The 24,058-nt window shown below is 42.3% G+C and overlaps 1 long non-coding RNA gene across 1 annotated transcript; it reads left to right on the top strand.

The window, feature by feature from the left end:
- Positions 1-8,822: 8,822 nt before the first annotated feature.
- Positions 8,823-16,803, top strand: LOC140650059 (uncharacterized). The gene is made up of 3 exons (XR_012041840.1): positions 8,823-8,901; positions 9,258-9,358; positions 13,932-16,803. It is a non-coding gene; the product is annotated as an uncharacterized lncRNA (long non-coding RNA).
- Positions 16,804-24,058: the final 7,255 nt, after the last annotated feature.

Below are 24,058 nucleotides of genomic sequence, written 5' to 3'. Positions count from 1 at the left end.
TTATTTTGGAATTGTTTTCATCAATTATGGAAAGAAGTATTTTGCATGCCCCACCTTTGTTAGACATATCATGGATCTAGGAGTCAATAGTCCATCATTTCATATTTTCCATGTATATAGTTCATTGATTTCAAAGAACAACACTGACTCCATCTTGTGCCCTATACTCATACTCTATACCAAAGCGACATTAAAAACACAGACTTAAAATGCTCAGCAAAGCAGGTTCCTTAAGAAGGTGGTTTAATCACTGCAAATTTCTACAGACCCAAAGGCACTACCTGACATTCAGCCAAATTGCAGTTAACTATTAGGCCATTCTTCAGTTTTAGTGAGCTCATTTCAAACAAGGAGTGACTGACACCAATACTAGCCCCCACAGCATCAGTACTATTGCTCTGGTCCTGCATGAGGAAGGGACTGGCACAGCTCCTGCTGGCATCGGTACATCCACCTGCAGCTTCTGCTACACAGACGGCTGACTCAAAACTTCGCAAAAACATAGGCAAAGCCAATGGAACCCAAACCGGGCTGCTCCCGAAATGAGAGAGGTACAGGGGGATGTAGAAGAGCTGAGACTTGGAGATAGACCTTGAAAAGCCAGATTGGCTGTTCCTGCTATGGAGGGTAGGGAGCAGGTGAGGAGGTGCCCCCAGCTCCTGGGGTGTCAGCCCTGGCACAGCCAGCCACCAGCAGCCCTGTGTCCTCAGGGAGAGCGGGGGCTGCCTGGCCCTCCCAGGTTCTGCTGCAGGAAATGCAGGTCATTTCGCTGCCTGCAGCAGCTGCCTGTGGTGGGTAATGCCATGCTGCAGAGCTCCAGGCCTGTCAGGGATGTGGGATGGCTGGGAAGGAGAGCATCCGCACCCCACTCATATCCCCATGGGGTGGGCTTTGAGGGGCAGCTGGGTGCCCCATTCATAAGGCTGGGCACTGTGTCTCCCACCACTGCCCATGTTTCCTTCCCTACCTGCTGCTTCTTGAATCAGAATGGCAAAGGCTAGAGCAGAGAAGGAGGCAGCATTCTCCCATAGGCTGCTCCTTGCTGGGAAGTGAGCTTGTACCATCAGGGACAGAGCACAAGGACTTGCTTTTGGACATAAGATATCTGTCCAGAGCAACATATTTCCCATGCTCTCCCCACCCTGTTTAGGGTGGATGCCTACTCAGGTCTGAACTTTTTTAATGCTGGAAGTTAAAAAAGTGGCCACCCCCTGGCCCTCAGTCTAGCCTTCTGTAACTGCCTGACAGACATTATGGCAAGGATGAGTCTTGACGAGGGGTAGGAAGCAGAAGAGAGAAGTGGCATTACAGCTAGGCTCAAGCAGGTTTTTGGTAACATTGAACTGAGCCTGTGCTATTTCCATTTGCTGCATGGGGTTCTGATGATGTAATACAGTCAAGGTCAATATGATCCAAAATGGAATAATAATTCCAAATATCTCATTCTGATTTCCTTTTCAGTGTTTTGGGTTGACCTGAGAGAGCAGGTACTGCAGATCGTCTTGACCACCTGGCAGACGGTGAAAGGCTGACCCATTTGATTTTGCAAAAGGGGAAAAAAGTTAAAAACATGAAAGAATGTAATGCTTGGCCAAATAAAATAGAAGAGGGACAGTTTTGTCATACAGTGTATATTTTAAAGGTTTATTTCAGTGGCCTTTGCTTATAAGGTTTTGTCTTTCAATCATATATCAGGAATAAAAATCATAGAACAGGTGAAAAAGTAAGCAAAAGGTGTTAACAGAGATTTTAAGAAAAAAAGCCATAGAAAAGACATGGTTTTGTGGAAAGACACTGCAACAAGTTGTTCATACCTTCTCACTGATGGCTTGGAGGTTCCACACTGGCAGAGGCAAAGCAGCTCTGCGGCAACATTCAAAATGAACCAACTGAACCAGCTCGATAGAGAGTACAGAACGTGAAAAGCTTTCTTAATACATAAAACTCAAAGACTCTTCCTTGTGTCCAAACAAATAAGTTTCCCTCCAAATAAGCATCTTCTTTTCCTGTGGTGGACAAATTCATGTGCCTTCATCTCACCATCCCAACCACACTGAAGACTGCAAGGAAATATCTGAGAACTGGAAAAGAAGCGGGAGAAATTTTCTGAAGAAGGTTTAACTTCCATTAGAATGGAAGTTACCTTAGAATGGATTAACTATGATCCCATTAACTATGGGACTATAAAGCTAGGTTCTTGAAATGCTTGAATGTTTAACAATTTGAGTGTTTCAACTGCTAAAATCGAAGATAGCCTCAGCTCAGACCCCTGCCAGCACCATCCTTCTGACATTCACTTGGTATGTGAAAAACTCAGATTCAAGTGTCTGTTCAGAAGGCTGGGAGCAAACAGGCACTCCATCTGCAAAGGAATGGAAAGAGGAGAAGCACAGACCTGTGTAGCCTGAGGAAAGTGTCAGCTAAAAGAGAAATAGCCTAGACATGAGGAGATGTATGCAGTAAATGAGAAGATTTCTGAGCACTATCAGAGAGTGCTTCTCAAGCAAGTTTCCTGCTGGCGTAGCAGGGACAAGACTTAAGACGGAGTCTTGATCAATTTATGAAAGGCTATGAATGGCAGCACTAGCAGGAGACTGGATTGGTGATAAAGGCAGGTCTTTTATGATCTATCTCCAGCAAGTCAAGCAAAAATCTATATGAATTCAGCTTGTGTGATTATGAAGGTCAGTCCTCAGAGGGTACACAGTGCTAACTAATTATAAGAAATAACGCATGTAATGAAGAGATGTCCTGACTTTTGTGAGTAGTCTATGCATCAAGAAGAACATCAGGACACGCCAAATATACCCTGTCTGTGCCCACATGTCCTAAATAGCACACAGTTGTTGTAGAAAGCAGCTCTTCCTCACCGGCTTCCTTAGAACATGAACTCTGCACCTTATCCTTGGCTCAATGCTGCTTCCTCAGCAGTTACCTTTTTTTTAACATCCTGTTTATTGCTACAGGCTACATTTGTTAGTGTTTATTCAAAGAGCTTATGTGTCAACCATAAACGTAGTGCACCAACAGGCAAGGCTCTTAAAATGCCACATTGATGTTCAAATAGGCAGACGCTGAAAGGATTTCCATAATGTCTTAAATAGATGGCACCAAGTAGGCAGTCTGAAAGCTCACTAAAAATGGCAGTTCCCATTCACTTCCAAAATCAAGACCACATCCTGAACCAGAATCTTTGAGGAAGCAAAGAGGATTTAACCAGGAGAGTGCTAAAATCCACCCAGATGTATAACAGTTAAGGTATCCTGCAGGGCACAATGCAATGGCAGCTGGATGGGAGTCTGGCACTAAGCCATGAGCGAGCAGTGCAAGCAGCCTGGGTTTTGGTGTGAACTTTCTAACTCTTTTTCATGCCGTCTCCCAGAAATTTCTCACAGGCTTAAAATGCACACATAATTACAGAGTCTGGACTTCTTTTTATCTTTCCAGCCACTGCATTCCTATTTACTTTCTTCTCCTTTTGCCTCTTGTGGTCTCTCTTTCTGAGTTCTTCTCTCATCGATGTGTACACAAAAATCTTTATATCAATCCACTTCTTCAGAACAAATGTCCCTCTGCTGTAGCCAGGACGAGCCCTCCTTCTCCAGGTGGAGGGTGCCAGTAGTTGCTTTTCTGGGATGCGAGAGGAACTGACAGCAGAGGAGCGCATATGAGGAAGGAACGTGGTTGTGAAGTTGAAAGTTCACCAGCCACCACATGCCACAGATGTCAGAATACATCTCCCTCTACCTTTTCTGCTCTGCCAAAAATAAAGGCTAGGGGCAGAACGCCAGTCTCCAATCCGTTTGATTGCCCTCTGCTGTGACTCAGGGACAAATGTTTGCCTTTTAAGCAGCAGGAAAAAATCAACACAGGGAGAAAGTTCATCTACCTGTAAAATGACTTTAGCACAAGCAGGCAGATAAGCTGTTCGGCACTTGGAGGTTTCAAACTATCTGAAATTGCCACAACCTGGGGTTTGTTTTCATTCCAAATTCCAAATAGAAAAATAAGGTTTTTCTGACATAACATTACAAGAAGAAGAATCATGATTTCAGGTAAATCACAGCCATTGGGTTTTATTAAAATAAAAATATTGTGTCCTGATTTTGATCCTTTCAATTTCACATTATGGAAATACAAGAGGAAGGTGTAATGATAAAGGTGACTTGCTCTATTATAAATGATACATTTAATTAAATCAGATAAATTTCACAAACCAATAAAGTGGTTTGTCCCAGTAAGATCACTATCTGGTGCTTAGACCTTAGATTCTTTTTCACGAAAAAAAAATCGAAATTGTTTGGTGAAACAGGCTTTTCCAACTCAAGGATATGTTACTGGAAACATTTTGCCAATTTTGAACACCCTCAAGGGTGTTTTAATCTTGGGGTTAAAATCTGCAGGCATGACTCAAAGCCCCGGTGAATCAACGGGCAGAGTAGGGTGCTGATCACCTGGTGACTGCACTGTTACCAATGGTGCACAGCCCTGCTGGAAACCAGGTCATTTCAGTGATTAAACTCATTTACAATACTTCGAACAGGAGAGTTGTTCTGAAAGGATCACAGCAATATTGACTAAAAAGTCAATGAGATGCTGGGGAAATTAACGCTGCACACTTGATACACTTAGAAATGCCATTAGCTGGAAACAGCTAATCCTACAGAATGGGGGCATGGAGCCAGCGTGAGTTAGGAGCAAGGAAGGCATACAACAAGGTGGGTGAGTAACTCCAGCTGCCACTGGATTTTGCGTGATGCCCGGACGTTGAGGCAGTCTGGCCATGAACCCCAGTTTCGCAATATGATTTCTGTGAGTGGAACGAACTGCACAACTGGAGCACTCACTGTTTAAAAAGAAATGATTGGAGGCATCATTGATTGCTCTCAGGTTTACTTGGCAATGCTGTTCTTTTCTCTGATCTCCTGATATATATCATAGTAGATGCGTACCTAGACAACAACCCCGTACAAAAACAAGCTTAGGAATAAAGAAGCTGTCCCCACTTCTATTTTTCTTCTTTCTTTTTTTTCCTTCCTTTTTCTTTTTCCTTCTTTCTTTTTTCTTTTTTTTTCATTTTTAACTGGAAGTCCTTCTTAGGAAAAGCTATTTCATAGCTGTCTACTGTCTTTCAGGGGAGTTTATAACTGATCTCAGGAGATGTGTGGGATCTAATTTATCAACGGATCAGAAAAAACTGTAACCAAACAATACAATAGTAATCCATTCTCCACCACAAGAAACACTTTCAAGATAAAGAAAAATCCTTTCACTCACTTTAAATACGGCTCAGTGACAGAGGCAAAACTAAAGATATAGAGCTTACAATGAATACCTCAGATCTAACTGCTGGTGTACGAAGAAGGTTACTGCCTTTATGCAGTGACTGCATGCACATGGGGTGATTTTTCTGTAGTACTTTTATGTAGGGAGTCTGGGCCAAGGTGGATCCCTCTCAGTTTATTTGCAGGTCAGCTGTCAATATTTTGTCTTTGGAGCAGCTCCTCTCACCTTGTGCTTTTCCAGCCTTCTCTCTTTCCTCTGCAGCACAATTACTCGTGTGTCAGGGCAGTCAACAGGCTGAGCCACTGTGATTTTTTTCTGAGCCTTTCTGTTCTCTCGTTTTCTGACATTCCTAGCATGAATAGGTGCACTAAGATAATTACGCTAATCCATCTAGCAAAACATCCAACTTATACCTTTGAAGTTAATTAGATAAACTTCAAAATGGGTCATTTTTCAGCCCCTCAGCCTCCCCCTGCTTATGAGCATTACCCCTGAGGGGACTCTTTCTCAATCAGGTAGACATTTCTGGGAATGAGATCTAATGAATCCCTTTACCTCCTGAACTGAAAACCTCTTTTCATTGAGACTTAAGCAACTGAGGACAAATTCAGGCATGGTAGAAGTAGGAGCTCTCCCAAGGCAACAGTACTGCCTCTTTCTGCCTAAATTAGGTTTGACCCAATCTACTGACAGAAGACCAAAAGCTTTCTGTGAGCAAAAGTGTTCCAGGATCCTTTCTTCTCTGGTAAAGAAAGGCAAGGTAAGACTATAGCAGTCAGTTCCCCTCACTGACATCAGTGCTACGTGCAGATAAGATCTTTCAAATGAATAGTAAAAAGCCTTGCCAGAAATGGGTCTATTCTCTGGATCCTGGAGCTGGAATGAATTTCACTAGTAGCAGGGCATTTTTTCCCCTAGATTTTTCAAAATGTTTCAGCCTGATGCTGTCAAACAAATGCTTTGTGCTCTTTCAGTGTGAAATGGTATTTTGTGCTTTTAAAAATTATGAAAAAAATATCTTAAAATATGTATTATTTTTCTTCTTCAATTAATAGGGGGTGGTCACCGTATTTTTATCAATTTCCAACTGGAGTTGCATTCCTGTAAGCCCTTGCCAAGTGCCCAGTAAGAAACAATTCTGACCTCCGCAGAACATGCTGCTTAACTGAGAGAGACCAACAAAAGGCAGCAGGCGAAACAGAAGCACTGAGTTGCAGCAGGTTGAACAAAATCTAACAGCAACTCAGTGACAAATCTGGGATTCAGTCAAAACATTTAAATGACTCAGAGTCATGCTTCTCTTTTTACACCAGCAACATCACAACAGAGATGAATACCACAGCAGACTTTCAGGCTTTTGACAAAGAAAGGAGTGCCCGAGTATACTGCATTTTTGGGCATCAGTGGGGGAAAAAGACAGACTTTGGGGGGGGAATAGAGAAAAGGACAAAACAGACACAAATGTGAAGCATTACTCATAGCAAATGTAACTGGTGAAATACACAGCCACAAACCTGTGCTACTCTGTATTTCCTAGCTGTTGTGTCCTCTGCCAACTTAAAAGAAAAGACAATGAAACCGCCCTCTAAAAATGTTTTTTTTTAAGCCAATGTGGTGCTAAGTGCATTTCCAAAGCACTAAATGTGAGTCTTATCAGGAAAAGTCTTACTTTATTAGTTAAGATGGGAGATGCGATATATCTGGGTTCAACAACCTTCGGCTAGAGCAGACTTGCTTTTTTCTTCCAGACCTTCCTACATCTCCGAAGCAGAAGAGAGGAGATGCTGCCCCTGAACCGCACCATGCTGCGCTCAGACCTGCAGCCCTGCAACACGGAGCTGTGAGGCTGCTGGCCAGGCTGCAGAGGAGCCAGCCTTGCTGCTGCTGCTGGGACCGCACGGGAATGGATTTGCCATAAAGTTGGGTGCGTGAGGCAAAAAAATCATTGAACCAGTAAAACTGACCCAGGCCTTTTGTTTTCTCTCACTCCAGAAGAAAAGGGTAACACACGCTGGCTGTGTGCGACCCACTGAGGCTCAATCGTTCCCTGAGAGAAGAACACAGACAAGCTTCCCGTGCTTCCCCCGACCTCTTTCCCTGTTCTGCCACTGTAATTTTAGAGGTGGAAGCAGATGAAAAAGGTTTTTCCATTGTAATACAAGGTCTTTTCTTCTATTGCCTGCCACAAGTGTAATGCCTTGTTATTTTCTGTTCCTTTCGCTTCCAGGATGAGCTCTGATGGAGCTCCCTAATGATAACAAACCATCACTGCAGTAATATTGATACCTGTTGTAATCACTGGCATTCTGGCTTTTCAATTTTCACTATTTGCCTTGGATCAAGTAGCTCTGTGCTAATGCAACAGAAGGTCACCAGATGAAGGGGCTGATAACAGAGAGGGACTGTTCTACTTAACATGCATGGAGGATTATGCTTTTCAGTCGTCCTCGAGCTAATCTTTCAAGTTGTCCTTTTTTGACTTTCTCAGTTTAATCAGTTTAATCTCATCTTCCCTCTTTTCTGATTACAAGGATTTTCTGTAGAAACCTTGCCTCCACAATAAGGACCACGTGGCAATTTATTCTTATATTGATTTCAACATCTCTTTTCCGCTACCAGGGCTCTGGTGCAAGGAGGGAGGGTGGGAGCCAGAGGGGAAGCAGAGGTCCCTCTAGTGCCTCCTGCCTAACAAATCCTCACACTTTTGTTATCTGGGAATCTGAAGACTCCTTTAATACACTTGAAGTCAGAAATGGCAGCCAGATTGGAAATACTCAACTGTGATTAAAAGTTAGTGGAGACAGTAAGAGCAATAAAGCATAATCACAACATGAGCTAAATCTGGGGCACCAGTAATCAAACTGTTCAGGCCATATTTTCTAAGGGGCTCTTTCGTGGTTGCCATCACAACTGCTTACCCAGCAGAACACAGCATTTCTTGCCCCACAGGTGGGGAAACCAGATGCAAGGTCCAGGGAGTTAGAGAGAGTGGCCAGTCTGCACAGACGGGTTTGTGCATGCATTTGCACATGCATTTATGCATGCAGATTTGACTGCACAGGCAAACTCTCCTGTGTTTCTATATATCTCTCCAGGTCAGGAGGAATTCCCACAACTATTGATTTTCCAGGTAGGAGGGATGAGGACTGCTTAGCACTGGACTGGCATCTTACCTATTTATGTCTGCAACGTATAGCAAGAAAAGAGAAAAGAAAGCAACAGCCAATATGCTTTTCCACTGTACACACTGTACACCCTTGAGTCAGGATGCTCAGGCAGCTGTAGGGAATAGCCAAGCAGGGAACAGGCAGCCCCACTCCAAGAATAAGATGACGCTGTCCAAAAAGCAAGTAAGAGGTCCAAGAGATGATTGCCACCTTGCTGTTGCACCAAATAAGTAAGGGAGGAGTTGTCTCAACCTCCCATCCATTTGGTTGCTTCTGCTTTAGACACCACCTCTTCATCACATCTTCATAGTCTCTCATTCCACAGACATCTGAAATGTTTATCTGTAGTCTCACTCTCCCCCAGACACACACACTTCTTGACCTGTGAGTAACACAACAGCAGCGAGATGGGATCTGATGCAATGGGCTGGTGTATCTGTTTAGCCCTGTAAGCCTGCTCTATTTTTCCTACAAGTAATGAAGGATTTTGCTTTCTCTTCAGGGTTCCTGGAGATAATGATATACCATAGCCAGCGGAGGTGAACATCTGTTTTAAGAACTGTGAACTTACAGAGACCATTTGTCTATCTGATCTTCCTTTCTTGTTTTTCAGTGTGCCCTATCCATTTCTCTGTTAATTAAATAGATGTGAAATCACTAAACCACTGGGTCGAAGAAACAATTAAACAACAACTGAAATAAAAAAGTGGGAGGGAGGAGACTTTTCTTTTTTTCCTCTCAGCTGATTCTGCTTGGTATAAATTGCCCTACTTTTTGAGTGTGCACTTTCTTTTCTTTTCACAGAAAGAAGACTTGGATTCATGAGGGCGTATCCACCTAATGACAATATGGTGGAGTTAACCCAAGAGAACAATGCATCCCATTAATCTGCTCATGCTTAATTGGTAAGTACAGTATGGGGCTGGCATTTCAAAGGCAGACTGTAAATGTACTTGAATTGGTTGCTATTCAGTTGATGCAACTGGCACACACAGGCACGTACCCTAAAAAAGAGAGCAAGAGAAAGCAACAAGAAGTTATTATGAGTGATTTTTTCCTTTTTAATATTACCTTTTGCAGCTATAGGCAAAAAAAAATAAGCATGAAGCTACTGTCATTGGCCTTTGTACATGCTGTCTGGGGAGAAAGGATCGTCCCTCGCCTGCCTTGCCCAGCGCCCTGCAGCAGCCTAGAGCTGGGGAGCCTGGGACCTGTGGGACACGGCAGAGCAGGGAATCGCCGCTGCAGTCCCCCCAGCTTACCTTGCTGCCTCCTTCGCACACAAGCGTGTGGGCAATCGCACGCTCCCTTGGGAGCTCAGCAGGGAAAGGGGGAAAACTCTGACCCAGCCGGTGCCCCCACCGCACCCCTGCCTCTGCTCTCTGCCGCACGGGAGGAAGAGCAGCAGGCACAGCAGGGCAGCCCCGGCACCCAAGGGTTTCCCAGGAACCGCAGCAGGGAGCAAGGGTGGAAGGCACAAAGACTGGTGAGAGGCAATGGCCTACTGCATTGCAGAGACAGACAGAAGCAGAATCACAAGGACACTCTGGTCACTATAGACAGCAGCACGGACCAGGGTTGCTTTCCAGAACAGCGGAGGACAAGCAACACATTTTTGTTTCACTAGCTGTATTCACCTTTGAATGGTTCTGGAGGATGTGGGATGGCTTTGCAGGAAGTTGAAAATCACCCTTTCGTAAAGCAGAGCTCACCGCTCACCTTCCCCTACAGGCATGCGAAAAGGGAAGACTGCTAGAATACAAGCTCTTTGGCAACCCAATAGAGACTCGTATGACTAGAATATTGCCTATCTGAAATTACTTCCCACAAATCCATAAACTTCTTTGCTCAAAAGTGAAGAGTCCCACATTGTTAACAAGACTATCACAAAAGCAAAGCAAAAAAAAGCAAAGCAAAAAAAAGCTAAGCTTTTTTCTCGTGTCCTACCTACCCTACTGCCACCACCACTCCATACCATCTGCACATAAAAATGTTAACTTTACCCTTTCAGAAACCTCTTTACTAAGTTGTTCCCTCTAAATATGATTAGTTCTTGAGCCTTCTGACCAAATTATTTTTCCCACCCCAACACTATTCATTGTGTGGATGATGCAGTGATAATCTGTGAAATGAACAGTACTTGTTATAGTTCTTATAAATAATCTTATCACATGAATATAGCAGAAATTTGCCCAGTTGAGAAATACAGCTCATGAAACTAAATTCTTGCAAAATAGTATCCCCCTTAAAAAAGGGTTTCAGCAGTGTGAAAAAAATAGAAATAAGCAAAGGGAAAATGACAGTTAGCCCTGCAATTCCTTGTGTCTGCACTTTCCTGTTGGATGTGACAAGGGTGTAGCAATCTTCACTTTCCTACATCCACAGCACAGCTAGTCTATCCCTTATCTGGAAAAGACCAGAAGATCTCTGGATGTGTCCTGCACTCTATAAATTCAAAAGCAGTGTTTTGCACCTGGAGCCTGGAAAGGAGGGTGGAGGTGGCAGGAACACAGGGATGCACCTTGTGTGCAGCGGGGACATGGTAGATGTATAGATGATAGTTTGGAAGGGAGATGGGAGGAGAGAACGAGGTGGAGCAATCATAGCACAAATGACCCATTTCTGTTTTCTCCAGACTGTTACTATTGCATCCTTAATTGCCTGGCAGATGTCCTCTGTATCTGACCACTAAGAGTTGGACCTACACATTTTTCTGGTCAGGTCTTTGTCTTTTCACGTGAGATCTCCCCCTCTACTGAGCTAAAAGGGTCAGGAGAAGGTATTCATAAGCCTACAACAGCTGGAATCCAGAAGATCCCAACAGGAGAAGGCAGCACCCACTGCACCAGGAGATGTGAGAGCAGAGGGCTGTGTGCAGAAAGCAGCACAGCAGTTTTGGAAGGGAAAGAAGCAGGGAACTTTTAAATTGCTGAGCATGAACTAGTTCTTTCCAGAAAACTGGATTACAAATAATCCTGTCTGTAAAATTACTACCAAAAAAAACCCAAAACAACCCAACCAAAACCAGATGACCTCAGTTCATCTCTCCCTTTTGAGGAGAAAAGGAGCCTGGAACAGTTCTAAGACATGCATTTCTGTTCACAAAAGGTCCTGATGCAACATATGCGCCAGTGTCCAATCTGGATTTTCAAGTGAAATCAGCTTTGTGGGTCCATTTGTGCACTCACAGTATTGGCAAATCTAGGCAATATCATGTAACACAAAGCCATACACTTTTCCCTAGTTGCCCTAATTGTATTCTGCTATTAAATGATCATCATGCAAATGCTGAAGGGGGAAGTACTTGCATGGTAATGGAAATCCTCTCTGTTCCTGTAATCTATTTATTGAGGCTTTTCCAATTATTTTTATATTAAAAAAAAAAGAGTAAGAAATATGAGTACAAAGAAACTACAGAGAAAAGGCATTTGTGATTGGATTAGTGAATCCAGAACAAAATCATCAATAGATGTCTTTATTATTAAAATAGAGTAGCAATTTTGGCTGAATGATTAGCCAAAGTTTCAAAGCCTTGCAGAGTTTTTTCTATTAGCATAAGAAATCAGCAGCGTAAGTCAATTGTAGTCTTGGCATAATCTTAAAATAATCTTGTTTACTTACCCCCCCAAAAAGGGAGGAAAAATTTCACCCAAAGCCCATTTTCCTGAATGCAATAAAAATGAAAGCATCAGCAAAGACTGTTATTCTCATTCAGGAATTCCCAGATCTGCCACCCTAGAGAGATTAACATCCAAGCCCTGCTGGCTGCCTGCTCCCTCTCCACAGCACACGGCCAACTCTTCTTGCAAGACTTCTGCTCTTTCACCAGCAGGTATCAGCCAAAAAGTTTGCAGCAATGAGCTGCTCACGCCATCTCCTTAGCTCTGATACTGCGTAATTCTTCATGGCACTGGCCCCCCAGGAGAAGGGACCCAGTAATTCCCAAGGAAGTCTGAAGGACATCGCAGGCTTGCCTGCATCTGCAGTTTGGGGAAGCGGGGAGGACCAGAGACCATGCAGCATGCCATCTTTGGCAGTTTTTAGCTTCAGAAGGATACAAAAGCTGCCAACAGCAGAGCTGATTCACTGCAGCCTTTGCCTGGGTACTATCAAGTCCTTCCCTCCTGGACAGAAAGGTTCCAAGGTTTGCTCGTCCCATAGCACATCGGGCATGGCACTGGGCCGAGCATTTCACCTGGGAGCTGGGGATCTCTGTGTTCATAGTGGATTTGCTACTTTTTACATTAAAATCTCCAGTCAGCTGGTGCTGCCCCTCTCTTCTTTCAAGGATCCTTTTCCTCATGTCTTGCATTGCTTCAGTGACATCTCCTAGTGGATGTTTGCTAATCTTTTACTTCTAATAAGATGGATAGGGCATAAGATTTATACAGGCTCTGTCTCTTAACTTGCCTCCTTCCCATTTATTTATTTTTTCTTTCTTTTTCCTGAGTAAGATCACCACATAAAATTTCTTCTGCCACAGCACAGCAATTGGGTGTAACCTTTTATTCTGATTTGTCATTTCATTCCCATACTAACTGTGTTGTGAAGACCTGTCAATTCCATTTATTGAACATCTTTAAAATCTGTGCTTGGTTAATGACTAAGGCAACTAAAACTCTGGTGCATGCCTTGGTTCTTTCTCAACTTGAATATTTAAATGGGTTTCTTGCTGGTCTTAGTGCATTTATTCTACCTAAACTGCAATCCATGCAGTCGTTTGCCTGGCCTGATTTTTTGTTCTCCTTTTTTTAATTATTTTTATTTTTCCCCCTTTTTTTTTTTTTTGCATGCCGCACATTCTCCTCATGAAACTGTTCCTTGGGTCACTCCTGTTTTATTATTCTTATTTTTCATATTCCATTTAAGATTTTGACACAGGCTTTGTTTTATTTAAACCATTTTCTTATAGGGTCTGGGAGGAGGCTCTGGTACGAGGACAGGGTAGGGGTCTAACACCACAAGACCCTTGTTTCCTGAACCGATCTAAGGTTTGGCTGTCACTTCTCATACTGTCCTGACAGCTACCCAAAGGTTTCATCTAAGAACAGAAGTTGGAGGGCTGAGCTATTGCACGTGATTTGTCCTTTGCAACAAGATGTAACCTGACATAATCCATGGAAGTGTAGCTTAACATTTCAAACAGGCCCAGAGATAACAGTAATTTTGCAGCAGGTGCTAGCAAGTGTCTGATGAAAGCTTCAGAATACATACTGGAAAATCCTGTTGTTGGTACAAATCTGGTGCATCTTTATTTCTGGCTCCACTCTTCTTACAAAGGCATTCTTTGTGATAGATATATTAAACCATAACTCCCCATTACAACAGCTGTACTTTTCTATCACCTTTAATTATGTCAGATGCAGCATGCGGCTCAAGCTCACCTCCATTTACCTGATGCATTACTGTCATTTTGAAGGGCAGATGTTCTTACATCCCATGCTTCAACAAGCTCAGCTCTTTTCTATTGCTTTACAGAGACGTGGCTCCAACGAGAGGTACCGCCGCTTGTGTGTGACACACCGACTGGATCTGTACGCCACTCTGCCACGCGCACAGATGCTTCCCTTACTCTCCTGCAGTTTGTCACCATTCTGCTCCAGCACATCCACTGTACATTGGTTTTACGGCTCTACTCGGGATTGCTAGTGCAATATTCTGGAGTATTTATCTCGGTTTTTGTAAGGGAAATGCTCATCATGCACTGCTATCTGGAGACGAGCAATTCCAGTTCATAAGCTTTCAAACTTGTTTTCATTCTGTAACAGAGTGAAAAGCCCATCTTTTGAGACACTTCACAGGCTCATATTTTGCAAAATTCTTGACTTGCAGAATAAAGAAACCCCCAGACTTTTGCTTAGAAAACTGGAGATTTTTACACTCTTGAGAGACAAGGAGTCTTGGCCCTCAAAAGTGCTCTTCTTCACATCTTCCTTCAAATGGGCACCACTCGGAGAAGCATTTGTGGGAGAAGGAAAAAACACATTTGATGAAAATCCAAATAAGACCCAGCCAGCTCTCCTCACACTCTTTACGCTGAATCTCCAGACCCCAGCCCTTCGCAATGCCCTTCAAAATATGTTTACCACACGGTGTGCTTTTCAGCCTCCTTGTTTGCTCTCCACCACGAGCAACTGGTCAAGCAGGCAACAGTAGAAGGCACAGAAGCATCATAAATCTTTAAGAGACCTGATAAAACTTTTACGGCAGCTCCTACCTTCCCAGCCCGGCAGAAGGTGTGATGCGGTGCTCTGGTAACGTCACACCATCCCTCCAGCGACTGTACCGCCAAGGTGTCAGCACAGCACGCCCCAGTGGCTTCACCATCCTCAGATGCAGAGAGGGGACAGCAATATTATCTCCAGTAATTCTCACCTCTCCCAGTGCAAGGGCCCTCTCAGGGTACACACGGCTCAAAGGCTGGCCTTTCACTTCTTCCTACAAGAGCAAAGGAAATATTTTTTTTCTCAGACCTCTACAGAAAGTTTACACCTTTATTTCTGAAACACCAAGGAAGGAAGGCTGTAAATAATACATTTCCAGAGTGCTTGTGTGCAAGTGTCAGGGATGGATGAACGCATTTGAACCGCAGAGCAGTTGGAAAAGTGGTATTCAAACAGCACACCCGAAGTCAGCTGCGAAAGTGCTCTGCCGCTACAAAAGAGCCACCGAAGAGCACGAGAGGTGTCTCGGGAAGGGAATTGCCACCACCGGCAGCTACCGATCATGGTGCCGAAGCTCCGGTACCCAGTGAGAGACACAGCCCCTGGCTGAGGGAGAGGGGCGACAGCTACCTTCTCCTCGCCCCTTCTTGAAACCGAAGAAGAAAATAGCAGTTTGTTTAAAAGAAACAAGACCACAGCAGCCCTTTGACCAGTCATTGGCAAGCAATCAATGAGTTATAGGTAATGTATTTTGATGAATTTGAAGAGAAAGTGATTAGGACAACACACTGAGAAGAGTCGTCAGTTTTGCAACAGAATTGTTATATTTATATTTGCAGTAATGACCTGAAGAAGACTATCCACAACGTTTTTCCTTTTCACCTATTGCAAACAAAAGATACAGTGTTTGTGAGTCTAGGCACAGACTGAGAAGAAAGATGAGAGATAAGTGAAGCTAGTGTTACACCTTGCTTATAGATGGGAAACTAAAAGGCCTTCTCACATGACCACATGGAAGGAAACAAGATCCCCCGCAATACATGCTCCCAGGCTAGAACCTGAAGCTTATGTTTTCATAAGTCCTTGGGACTTCATAGCCTGTTCAGACATCAGAGAAGAGAATTAAATGAGCAAACATCCTTTCTCGTTCTCGGTGGGAATTCTTGGTGCTAACCATTCTGAAGTGATACCCTTAATATGCTGATTTCAGAGCATTTACACCCTGCGGGAGTTTTGTCCTCTGACTGTGTCAACTTGTAACTATAGTGGATAGAAAACTGAGTGAGTTTCAACTGGTTTTATCAACTGGACAGCAGAAACAGACAGATGAAAAAAATCACAGATGATCTTCATCAGAAAATGTCATGCTCTACAGCATTCTGGGACTATGTGGACTTCTCTGGGACCACATGTGTCTTTTCCAGACCCACAGGGCAATACAAGCATAATGTGCTCAAATGTTTGAGGCTGATCCTGTATATTAAAAAAACTAAATAGAAAAATTCGATTCCCTTTCAGAATCTTACTGAATATACTAGAGTGTCTGCAGCTTGAGCATAACAATGCCAACAAAACCAACCAGATCTGTTTCCTCCTCCCTGAAAGTTAATCTGTTGCTACACTGAATGTTATTGCCACAGAGGGAAAAATTCAGCATCTGACATTACTCTGGAGTAAGGTTTCTCTATGATTTTCAGAAGAAATCCCACTCTACATGATCAAATGCCTTTCTGTTGAGGTTGAGGTTATTAACACTCTGTTGAGTTTTATATTTTGCTTTGATTAAAGCAATTAAATTAACTTCCTTATATCAGAAGATATAAAATACCTACCCAGCTTCAAAATCCACCTCACCTTTGTAGTATTGCAGATGATATTTATTCAGGTATTCTGGCAAAAAAAACCCAAGGCGTTGGTCTTGGGAATCTTTAAATATGTAAGTAACCTGAGAGATACGAAACACTAACAAAGTCCAGTTTCACATTGCTAGTAGTTGGCTTCTGCTTCTGGCCATTGTACACTTTTCTTAGATGAATACCACCATTTGTTTATGTATGAAATGTCTTTAAAAGAGCAATGTTTAAGAGAGTTATTTAATTTTTAGTGATGCGATGTTAAGGCAGAAAAATTGTCTGTAGTATCTGAAGAGCACTCAGAAGATCTTTACTGGCAATTCTGGAGGTAAAATCATGGGACTTTTTGGGTTTTGTTTTCTGTTTGCTACTCTCTCTACTTTAAATGCTATTTAGAATTAAAAATTTGGTATCTTTCATGTTTTCTTAAAAGCCCAACAAGATACAGTCCTTCCATGAGACCTTAATGACTATTGCTACCATTGGGGAAGCAGTAGTTTCCCACTTCTATGTTTTGAGATTTTCTGGGGGAACTGTTTTCTCTTAATTCTGTTACAATTACTTTCCACTAACTTTGTCTCAGCTAATAATAACCAAGAACTTGGCTTAGCTTTGCAGCTTACAAATTTGGACTGCCTTCTTCTCATAATATGCTTTTTAAATCAGTCCCTTACCACTTTCAGTCTTACTACCTGAAAATGATCCCCTCAGATCAAGAGAATGATTAGAAACCTGGGAATCTCACCATTCTTACCACAGATTTCTCAACACAATTTTAACATGGAAAAGTTCGTTTTTCACTATTGTTTCATGGCAGCTTTTCAGAAGGAGTACAAGGAATAATCAGAACTGCAAACCTGTGTGTTATAACAAATCAGTGGGTTTAAATTCCAATGGGCTTTGGTCAGAGTCCATCCCAAGAAGATTTTTCCTGCATTTAAAATTATATTTAAAAAGAGTGAAAAATATTCCAACAATTGAAAGGGGGCAATAAAAAGAGCCCAAACATCTTACACAGTAGCTACAAGCACAAGAAAAATATGGGTTTAGCAGAGATTTGGGTAATGGCAAACTCCAGTTATGTGACTACAAAGCAAGAGCAGGTCTCAGAAGATCTCTTCTGTATCCAAAGCAAAGGTTTATCTGTAACTGAAATATATTTCTGAAGGGCTAGACATTACCATGAGTTTTTACTTCCTTTTAATGAGAAAGAGGACTAAAATATGCGTGTGTGTGCATGTGGAAGGTGCACAGTTTCTTGGTTTTTTCCACCTGAGAATAAGGTGGAAAGGCAGGTCTTCTTGTTCCTCTCCTCTTTTCTTGAGGGAAATCACTGGCAGCCATGAGAACCAGGTGGAAGCCACTCTTGCTTAATGTGGTGGAGATCAGGACTGATTCACTGGCTTTGTCCCTGTGAGAACAGAATGAGCAATGAGCATGTGAAAGCTGTCAATACTGGCGAAGGCCTACGGAAACATTTCACAGGTGCATTTTCAGGGCTGAGGAATGAAATTGGTTTTAATAAAGCCAAGCAAAAAAAGGCTTAAATAGGACTTTAGCGATGCATAAGACTTCAGCAGTCCTCTGCCCAAGGGTGTCTTTCTCTCTATATGTAGTACCCTGTCACCAGGCTAGGTTTTAATTACACAAGCCATGGGCAAAGCTAAGTCTGCTTTCTAATATCATTTTGATGTGGTATTCCCTGTATCTCTAAGAAATTAAGGTCCCTGCTACGCTCATCCTGTCTCAGGCATTAAACGGCAAGTGCCATTGTCAAAGAAAAGAGGAATGCTCTGTACTGGTAGTGGGAAAAAAGCTGACTTCCACCTATTTCAGCAAAGGATTTAAATCCCCTACACACTTCCAGTAACTCTCAGAGATAAAACTTACCACTTGTGCCATGACAATTAAAAGGCATTAACCCCAGGACATACCAGACACCAGTTGCCAAAATGCCTTCCTATTAATTAGTGAAGCACTTAGTTGAGATTTCCAGTTCTTTTCTGGAGTGTAAAACCTGCAATACCACAGCGCGGGACGAATTTGCTGCTGCAGCTGCAGCACTCGAGTCTGTCGTGAACTCTCTGCCTCCCAGTTCAGAGTCGCACCACCACAGCTCTCTGAAATGACCAGATGTAATTGGGTTCAGTGGAGTTCAAAGCTATGCTCCAGCTTCCTCATATCAAAGTCCATTGATTCAGTGGCAGCCGAAGCACATTGAAATGCTGGGAGAGCGGGAGGGAAGTTAGGAGCAGAGCACATTCAGGTCTGTCCTGTTAGATGCCAGGATGCAGTACACAACTGGCTTTTGGTTGAGCTTTCAAGAACCCAGGTGTGGTCCCCTGGAGTAGACTTTATCTCCTCCTCTAATTGCTGCAAAACCCATCTCACTTTTGCTAATGTACTTCGCCTATTTCATGGCTTGATACTTCTGAGACTCATTTACATTTTTTTTTTAAATGTCAGGACTTTCTCCTGAGATTGTTCATTCATTATATTTATTTTCTTGGACATGATTTAACAAACCATCCCTGAAGAATTTGCAGCTATTAACTTTGGCGAACAGTAGCTCAAGTGAGAGTTAAAGGCAAATGGTCTAAAAGAAAGTAATGGGCCAAAGCACCTCCAGGGTATTCATCTGCCCCAAAACTCATTTCAGTAATTCTTTCCCACAAAGACCAAAAAAAAAAAAAAAAAAGAAGGAAAGAAAAAGGAAGTTCTGTTGTTGTTGATATGAGATACCGAATACAGAGAAGCATAACAGGATTAGGGTTCTTTTGTCTAGATAGTCAAGATACTCTCATCTTCACCCTCATTCCTTTCCTGGTTGATCCTTATGCATTGTCCATTCCTACCTCACATTCACTCCTGTAAGCTCCAGACTCCAGACCAGCAATAACAACTGCCTGGCTACACTGTCATGGGACAGCCGTTTGGCTCACATTGCTCTCAGTGGCAGCTCTCAGCTTGTGGAGACCTGGGCTGATGTTCACTAGCAACCTTATTCTGGGAAGACCTACTTGCTGCCACTACTAAAACTAAGGAAGCTGTAAGTGGCGGTGTAGCTAATTCACCTTGTATGGTCTTCAGAGAAGGATATGAAGAGTATACTATATAATGTAACACACTCATATAATCTTGGTCTTCCTGTGGGCTGTAATTGAAAATAAATTTCTGATGAACAGAATGTGATGAAGGGTCTGACCGCCCAGAATTCCATCTGGTTTTCTCCAAATATACCAGCTGTACACAACTGAGAATGCATGTCCATCAGTTCTGCGCACTTAATTCCAGTCAGTACAATTTCATGCAAAATATTGTTTCTTTCCACAAACCCTGCCTCACCAGTGACTGCCCTTTCTGAAAAATACTGGTTAGACACAGTTATACACAGATAAAGAATGTAACTTAGTCATTCTCATTGCTGCGTACAACTGACTTTTTCTGCAGACGTTTTATGTGTCTGTTCCTGACTCAAGCAGACCCAGTCATTTGGTCATTTGTTTGGTTTTGAATATTTCAGCATTAAAAAAAGAAAAAGGAGCCCTTCGAGTCAAAATAACCTCCCAGTACACTGCAAGTTATAGCAAAGTCAATTTGGTATCTTTTTAATGTCACGTTTATGTTATTTTCTATTCTGCAAAGTCACCATGGAGAGCCAAAAGCACTGGGCAGCAGTAGCCACCCAGTACTGGGAGACTTTGTACAAGCTATAGAGCCACATGTGCAAAATATTTTATCCAATCTCTTATATTATTTCTGGTCCTTGAATTAGTCTGGATGTCTTAGTCCAGGGTTCATTGCTGTATGTTAAATTGTTGGGTATGGACCTATATTCTTTTTTCTTTCAGAAATGTTTGTTTTGTCAATATTTGATAAGAATCAAGACAACTGTTTTGTCACTTTCAGCTGAACTTGAGTTTCATGTGGGTTTATGTGAGTCAAAAGTATCTTTTTTAGTTATATGTCTCCCCTAGGATTCTTATAAGTCTCCCTAAAGAAATCTCTTTGTATCTGGCATGCAACAAGGAACACAGAGCTAAAACCCACTGAAATCGGATGAAGCATCTTCATTAATACCTATTAGTTTTGAACCAGGTCACCTATCAAGTGCTATTAGGATTTCCCCATGCCAGTACAGATAGGCCATTTTAATAGTTTTTTTCTGCAGTAAATTATTTTTTTTAAAAAATTTGTTCTCAGTCAGCCTGAAACAATTTGTGAGCAGTATAGCTGGAAAGAAATTGGACGTCTGACCAACAGGAGTGCTGGGTGACTGGCATTGCCATCTTAGCAAAGGTCTAAATTCATGTTCAAACCCCTCCCTCTCACATCCAGTGTCAAGAAGGTTATTCACTGCAGGTCTCCTGGGAGAATGCTCTAACCAGCCGAAAATGCAATGAAGTTATTTGTGTAGCTACTGGGTAAAAAGGAGTGAAAACATTGTGTGTGAAAGGAAATGTTTCTTCTGAGACAATTTTTTTTCTTTTTTTTTATTATTTTGCTGAAGAAAAAGACTGCTTCAAGTTGAACTGAAAAATTTTTATATTCTCTGCTCAGTAGCCCAACCAAAAAAAATCTATTATTTCCGCTGTACTCCTTCTAACCTTTCTATTTCATTAAAACTAGGTTTACACAATTTGCTTTCTAAAGAGCCATGGCATCAGGATCTGTAGAATAGCCAGGGTCAAAATTTCACTATTTTTAAATACACCTACAATACACATAGATTTGCATAATAGGCCCTAATGCCTCCTTCAGAATCATTATGGTCTATTGAGTAAATAATGTGTCTATTGAAAATGGTTGAAATACCCATTTAGTTGATAGACTCTATTGACTCCTAATAAGAAGCTATTAGAGTTGAATAAATATTATGCATTTTAAAACTTGCCTAAATATATTCCATTTCCACATATTTTCATATTTACACAATGGACTGTAAAGAACATGTTGTATCTGCTCACAGACAACTCCAAGAGAGAGCTTCCCTTTTTGTAGGTTTTTTTCTTAACTTTGCAGGTGCTAGGGTAGGTTGTATTTGGGTGGTTCTTTTGTTTTTGGTGAGACTGACATGGGGGAACAAAATTAAAACAAGAAAGAAAATTAAACTACATGAGTTGGTACTTAAATAAAATTAAGCTTTATGTTTTCAAAGAGTTAGCATAGGATTTAGCCATGCTCTCTTGGGCTTATATGTGGGATAGCACAACACGTTCTTTACAGTCAATTGTTTAAATATGCAAATACATAGAAAAGAATGAGCGTAGTTAGGCAATGTGTAAAATGCTTATTTGTATTTATTCAGCCTTAAATGTTTTCTTGAGAGCTGAAAGAATCTCTTAAGTTAAAGTATACTTTGATAATTATCCATATATACATTTTTTGCTAATCCATAGCAATTCTGAAGCAACCATAAGTACCTGTGCCTGTTCAGCATAAAGATTTCAGACTCCAGATGTGCCCTACACTGTCTTGTGTCTCATCTCAGAGTTTCAGATCTTGGATCCTGTATCACACATCCTGGCACTCCATTTGCTGTCATGTGGACACAAAAAATAGCCAGGACTCAAAGCTGGTACAGGAGTGTCTCCTGGATGCGCTTAGTTCACGTGAAAGCAAGTGGCTGCTGCCGTTCTGCTCAAGCAGACAGTTCAACTGCTTGTAAAGAGCAAGTGCCTCCTTCCTTTCTCTCCTTGGGGCCTGAACAGGTACAGGCAGTGACAGAAGTGATCACTTTATACATTTTCACACCAGCTGATTCCATGTTCTCCATCAATCACAGACTATTTTTCCTGTTCTCTTGTTGCTTTCAAATGGTTCACACATTTATGTACATTCCTGGATCTTGTCAGCCTCTAGAAGACCACCAGGAAGACTTACCAGCAGTATGCAGCAGAGGTCAAAGGGGGCGGCTGTTCTTCATGGGCCATATGAGCCCCGCAGGAGCCTGACACAACTGTAGTGAAGGCTGTGCACAGACCTGAGGAGCTTGTTTCCAGAGGTCAAGCTCAGTCACTAGCAGGTCTGACCATGCAGTCACTGACTGTGTCTACTCTACTCTACCTCTTCACAAGCTCAGTCTTGCAAAAGGTTGCCTTGACTGTATATCGCTGTGACAGTGTTATGCAAATTGTTTTCTCAGTTTATTTAATTTGATGTTGGCAAGAATGGAGGGTTAATGGCCTTGGCACAAACACATCTTGCTGCTATTTTCCAGTCAGTTCCTTGAATATCTGAACACTAGAAAGTCTTCTTCAGTCTCACGATGGCAAAGAAACACAGAAAGGTCTAACTTAGGCATAAGCCCTATGCCAATGTGGACTAAAGATGTTGAGATCTCCAAACTGTAACTGATTTGTCCTGTGCTAGACTCATCTTATTTGGTTGTTTTACTCATCTCTTTCCGCTGCAGTCTACCACTGTCTTTCACATTTTAGTCTCCCTGCGCATGCTGCAGAAAGTGTGGTTGACAGGCCAACCCCTTCTCCTTTCTCCCCTTCCTCCAGCCTCCTCATCATGCTAGGTCCTTACCCAAAGAGCACCAACCCATCTGTGCGGGACAGAGGTCTTCCAGAGCACTGGCCTGTGAAGAAACCATGATGCAGAGATGATTTCTATATCCTCACATCCCATAAATAATTCTCCTTTCTGTGCCTGAGGGGTACTGAACTGCCAGTGAGAATTACTCCTAATGAACTGGAAGTCTCCACAGATGCCCCTCAGCTCTGGAGGTGCAGCATGGTCCCACCTCTCAGCCCCACCTCCAAACCACTTGTCTTCCCATAGCCACTGTTCCCTGGCTGTCAGAAAGGCAGAGACAACAAGTGCATCCTGTGTCCTGCTAGGGATAGGTTATGTTCTAGTGTTTCACAGCCAGGACACCAAAGTCTGTTCTTTCTGATATTTCTAACTGACTGGTGAGAAGCAGAAGTTAGACAACTGATGAAACGTAACAAACTAGGATAAATAATAGATAATTAATTTATCGTCTTCATTTTTTTTTTAATTGTAGCAAATTGATAAATATGTTCTCAATGGTTTGCATAAGTCACTTTATGTCTGTCTTCCATTGTCCCTGAATAAACTTGAAGGCACCATCTGATCACTTCTTCTGGGTCCCTATGGTTTGACTAAAAGATGATGATGTTTTCAGTTTAAGCTTCCGTTCCTCTCCTTCCTTTCCTCCCTACCCCACAAAAAAAGTTTAAGCACTCCACACTTTCTCTACCTCTGGCCCCTGGGCAGCATTTGCAACAGTAGAAGCACTGGAAAGCATAGAAGCCAAATAATGCTAATAGGGCAAATAGAATGTAATTGCTTATGTGTGCTGGCTATATCCTGAAACAAATTGTTTCTTAATGCTGAGGTCAGACAGGGTTTAATTAGGAGAAATACAATTGGTGTAAAATTTTGCAGCAGGCTGCTTGTTTGGTGTCATGCCAAGTCAACATCAAGCCTGTCCAAATGGAAATTTTCATTAGAGGCCATTGGCAGCCTGGTTAGGCTGAGTTTCAACTTTTTCGAGTCTCCTGGTAACATGAACCTGAAACTCAGCATATCTGCTTCCTAATAACAGGCTGTCCCT

This window comes from Ciconia boyciana, chromosome 3 (genome assembly GCF_034638445.1).
Source record: "Ciconia boyciana chromosome 3, ASM3463844v1, whole genome shotgun sequence".
Classification (NCBI taxonomy): domain Eukaryota; kingdom Metazoa; phylum Chordata; class Aves; order Ciconiiformes; family Ciconiidae; genus Ciconia; species Ciconia boyciana.
The sequence above is the reverse complement of the archived record's forward strand: the minus strand, read 5'-3'. Positions and strand labels throughout refer to the sequence as shown.